The 5557-nt window shown below is 42.9% G+C and overlaps 1 pseudogene; it reads right to left on the reverse strand.

Annotated features, from left to right (window-relative positions):
- Nucleotides 1–919: 919 nt before the first annotated feature.
- Nucleotides 920–1301, reverse strand: LOC109023962 (Golgi SNAP receptor complex member 2-like; annotated as a pseudogene).
- Nucleotides 1302–5557: the final 4256 nt, after the last annotated feature.

Raw genomic sequence — 5557 nt, forward strand, 5'->3', positions numbered from 1 at the left:
AACTCAAAACCCAGAAACCACTGAAGAGATCCAGTCCTCTACTCCAGCAAGAAGCCGCAGCGCAGCTTCCACAGCTCCCTGAGGTGGTAGAACTTTCTTCAACCAAAGCTGGAGGCCCCAGCTCTGCCTTCACAGTCCCTTGAGGGGGTCCACTCTTCAACAGAGCAGGAGGCTCCAGCACAGCAGCTACCTGCCTTTGAAGAGATCCTAGCTCCACCATTGATACATCATGAGGTAAATGTTCCATTGAAAAGTTGGAGTGAAGTTCAGCACTCACACTTGCCCAGTGTCACAATCAAACCTGTGGACGTGGAGCTTACGGTAACTCCACAGCCAGGTAAGAAACTTACGACAAGCCAGGAACAGGCCCCAGCTCAGCCTCCAGAACACCCCAAAGAGGTGGGCTCTTCCTCAACCCAATTATAGCCCCCAGCTCAGACTCCAGACCCCCCTAAGGAGGTAAAACCTTCTCCAGTCCAGCAGAGTTCCCAGATGAGCCACCAGAGCCTCCTAAGGAGGTTGAACCATCTGCAACCCAGCAGGAAGCCTCAGGTCATCCTCCGAAGTCCACTGAAGAGGTCAGTCCTCCACTGCAGCAGGAGATACCAGCTCAGCCATCAGAGCCACCTGAGAAGGTCAAACCATCTCCAGTCATAAAGCAGGCCCCAACTCAGCTTTTAGAGCCACACTCAAAGTAACTGGTATTATCTGTCCAAGAGATTGGATGGATAGGATGTTAAACTTCTGGGAGATGCCTCATTATTTGTACCAGTGGCTCCACATTATTTCTTGATTAATTGTGCAGACTGAGAAGCTGACAGCTAGTTTTTCCAATTCAAGAGTCATCATGGGGATGTTCTCAATTGTTGTAAGTGGGACTTGTGTTGTTTCCATGTCGAGATATTTTAATGCCGGTAATTTAAACAGATAATAATCTCCAATAGTTGTCAGAGGATTGCGATTGAGAATTGTTAGTGGTGAAGGTTCGAGATAGGTTCTTGCTGTCCCTCCTGCTGCTCCCTTGCATAGCACCAATGCTGGAAGTTTCTGAGAGCAGTCTGCAGGTGCTGAACATCATACTTAAACTGGTCAACCTGAAGTTTGGCATTCTGCCTTTTGTTAGGGGGCTCCTTGCTGGACAAAATCTCCAGATGTTCTAGATGGCTGAATATCTGGTCTGTCCTTGCTTGGATTTCACCTTCTACTAAGTGCACAGACTGCTTGTCTGCCGTCTCCAGGTGTCCCATGTGAGAATGTATCTCATGGACCTGCTTGTGCATTTGCTGGTTCAGGTGCTCCATGTCACCGGCCCAGCTGGCCCCAACTCCAGCTCTGGCTTCCTTGGAATATGTCCTCGCAGCCCTGCTTCTAATTTATTTTTTTTAATTAAGATGCATTGGTTTTTTGCTGATCAAAAATTCTGACATCTGGCCGGGCGCGGTGGCTCACGCCTGTAATCCCAGCACTTTGGGAGGCCGAGACGGGCGGATCACGAGGTCAGGAGATTGAGACCATCCTGGCTAACACGGTGAAACCCCATCTCTACTAAAAATACAAGAAATTAGCCGGGCATGTTGGCGGGTGTCTGTAGTCCCAGCTACTCGGGAGGCTGAGGCAGGAGAATGGCGTGAACCCAGGAGGCGGAGGTTGCAGTGAGCGAGATCGCACCACTGCACTCCAGCCTGGGCGACAGAGCGAGACTCCGTCTCAAAAAAAAAAAAAAAAAAAAAAAAAATTCTGACATATTACTGACAATTTCGAAAACAGGAAAAGTCTGACAGTATTAGTAGGGTTGACTAAAACAATATGAAATTGACTAAAATAAGTGGACTGTTTTGCAATTAAAAAATTTTAAGTCAATGCAAACATTTATAACTTTAAAGTCTCCTCTAAAAGATAACCAAAGAGCTTATTTAATCCTGTTTTAAATGATGTTAAATTCTTTGCAGATTATTACATAGGATATATTTTAGTAATGATTTAAAGGAGGAAGAAGCAGCCTATCTTATGTTCATTATAAGTGTTTCTAATAATCATCATTGAATGGTATTAAGTAGCCAGGAGCAGAGATATTGGGGTTATGGTGCTCTGTAAATCAAGTTAATGACATGCCTTTTGATTTTCCAGAACATAAACTCTCATTGCTAATACCCCTCCCTCTGACCATTGCTTTTCATCAAAGTTCTTTCCTAGATGTTGTGTCCTCTACAAACTGTCAGTGATGGTTGTTGCATTCCCCTGGTTCAGTGGTCACTTGCATGCTGGTGACACTGGACTCCAGGCTTGCTGGAGCTTCCAATATGGGTATCCCTGGGAGTATCAAACTGAATGTGTCTCTGTACTCCAGCCTCGGTTACAGGCTGGAATTTTGTCTCGAAAAAACAGAACAAAACAACAAACTCCATGTGTCTAAAAGTGAAATCACTCTCATTCCCCCAAAATTGTTCCTTCATTCACTATCACCCACTTAGTCAACCAGGCACTGGGTTCTATGCTATTCTCCTTCCTTGCCTTCATATCAAATTCTTCAAACCTGTCCAATTTTTCTACCTAAAATGTCAAATTATCCTGTCCTAGATCGGACCCTAGACACCTCTTACCCGCACTATTTCAATCATTTCCTGATTTCTTAACTCTTCTTCCTGTCTCCAGTCTTTCCTCCCTCTGCATTCATCCACAACGTAACCAGAAGGATGGATCCAAAACGCAGTTCTGGAGACAAACTATCACTTCTGGTCACACAACTTGGTATATGAAAAAGCATGAAGTCAAATAACCCTACTATATCTTCTGATTTATTAAATATACGTGTATTTCAATATATGGAGAAGTTTGTAACATATAAGCAGAAGTTTCTAAGACAGTTTTCTACATACCATTACCTGATGCATAAATGTCTCTCACCCGGACAGAGATGTCTTATTCAGGAGTTCACCTCCACATTGAACAACTCCAGACACACTGAATTCTGAGGGGTGCCCCTCTAATAAGAACAGTTCCCCTTAGAATCGGCAGCAGAGCAGTACTGCCCGGACGCCCCCTCTCTTCTGTGCCAGAATTGCGCCTTTGCATCATGTTTACTTTCCTTTTCCTTCCACTGCTGAGAACAGTGGGGCTCTCTGCCCGCTCATGATATTCTGGGGACTCTTGTGTGATTCCCTACTACCACTTAGGTCACCAGGATCCACCAGGACCCTCTTTAACTGCACAGGGCTCCCTCAGATGCCACAAGAACTCTAGGAACCTCACTGCTGCTGTGGAGACCCTATAAAAACAGCAGAACCAGAGTGGGCTGTATAAGGAGCTGTGATTTGGCCTCACTTAGTGGAACCCAGAATTAATTTCCTCCCAGAAATAATGCGGTCATTCTGGTTATGGTTTGTACTACTGCTACTACCATCATTAAATTCAGAGGTGCTGGTGGGGCGCAATGGCTCACACCTATAATCCCAGCACTTTGGGAGGCTGAGACAGGTGGATCACCCAACGTCAGGAGTTCGAGACCAGCCTGGCCAACATGGTGAAACCCTGTCTCTACTAAAAAATACAAAAATTAGCCGGACATGGTAGTGCATGCCTGTAGTCCCAGCTACTCGGGAGGCTGAGGCAGGAGAATTGCTTGAACCCAAAAGGCAGAGGTTGCAGTGAGCCAAGATCGTGCCATTGCATTCCAGCCTGGGCGACAAGAGTAAGACTCCATCTCAAATAAATAAATAAATAAATTCAGAGGTGCTAAATAGGACTTTGGGTTCATTCTAAAAAATTAAACTACTACAGAAGCACTATGGGCTGTAGGAAAATGTGCGCTGAACTGACTTACCAGGGACCATTTGGAGTGTAGTCGACCAATATTTGAGCCCAAATAAATGAATCTTAGAATCAGGTTAATGTTAATTTGATGTTTTTAAAAGTCCACTGGAGGCACTATAATACATGAACTATAATATCCATCTTTTTTGCATTATTCATTTTATTTTACTTTATTTCTTAAGTTCAGGGGTACAAGCTCAGGTGTGTTACATAGGTAAACTTGTGTCATGGGGGTTTGCTGTACAGATTATTTCATCCCCCAGGTATTAAGCCTAGTACCCATTGGTTGTTCTTCCTGTTCCTCTCCCTCCTTTCACCCTCCTACCTCCAATAGGCCCCACCCATCTATGTGACCATGAGTTCTTATCATTTAGTTCCCACTTATAAGTGAGAACATGTGGTATTTGGTTTTCTGTCCCTGCATTAGTTTGCTAAGGATAATGGCCTCCAGCTCCATTCATGTCCCTGCAAAGGACATGATCTTGTTCTTTTTTATGGCTGCATAGTATTCCATGGTGTGTATGTACCACATTTTCTTTGTCCAGTCTATCATTGATGGACATTTAGGTTGATTCCATGTCTTTGCTACATAATATCCATCCTTACCAGTACATGTATTCTCAGATGTTTTCTCTAGCACTCTAAAGCAATGGACATGGCTTGCTTGTGTAGGTCATCGTATTCATGTCATAGGGCACACCCTGAGATGGAATTTCCAATATTTTGAGGGAGTAGCATAAATAAAGCTGACTATCTGAAGTCATTTTGTAATGTTATTCCTCTTGCACCTTTACTCCAGCCTCACTGGCTTTCTTGCCATTGCTCAGAAACACCAAGGTCATGCCCAGCTTAGTGTATTCCTATTGTTTAGCATGCACATCTCAAGATTTTGCTTGACTCTCCCATAGCTGCTTTTGTTCTGTTTGCAGAAAAACCACAGCTGAGTGCCCAATTTAAAATAGCCTCCTCCTGCCCAACTCATCTAATCCCTTTGTTCTGCTATATTTTTCTTTAAAACATATATTTATTGTAAATATATAGGTTATTTGTTTTCTGCTCCTTCAACTGTTATGCAAGACCTATGAGGATAAAGAATTTCTCCATCTCCTTCACTGCTGAAAGTGTCCAGCATGGCATACAGTAGACATGCAATGTATATATATTTTGAAGGAATGAATGAATAAATTAGTCAGTCTTAATATTTTATCTTCTCTCTTTTCTCATTCAGAATTGTTACAATTCATCTCTTCCAAGTGCAGTGCAGTGCAAAGAACAGTGCAGTGGTTAGAACAGACCTCTAAATTTGGCTAGAATTCTGGCCTCAGCACTTACTAGCTTTATGGTTTTGGACAAACTATCTCACCTCTCTAAGTCTCCATTCCTCTTCTATTGTATAGAGATAACCAAAGAATTTTCCTCCCAGGATGTGATCATTTTTAAATGAATTCATACATATAAAGCTCCCAACGTGGTGCCTGCATATTGTTTAAGTATTATTAAACTCATGGTTTCATTGGTTCTAGTGTATATTCGTGTGTGTGTGTGTGTGCGTGCACACTCACACATACAGTAGTTTGCTCCTTAAATAATACATTTCTACCTATCTTTTAAAATGTACTTTTTAGTATGTTGGGGTGGTTGTTAATATTCTAGATTCTATATTCATAGGTGGCCATTTGCTCTACATTTTCAGCTTCGTCCTCTGAATGCTAGTCTTGCTCAAATGTCTCATTATTTTCCATTTATT

This window comes from Gorilla gorilla, chromosome 17, assembly GCF_029281585.2.
Source record: "Gorilla gorilla gorilla isolate KB3781 chromosome 17, NHGRI_mGorGor1-v2.1_pri, whole genome shotgun sequence".
Classification (NCBI taxonomy): Eukaryota; Metazoa; Chordata; class Mammalia; order Primates; family Hominidae; genus Gorilla; species Gorilla gorilla.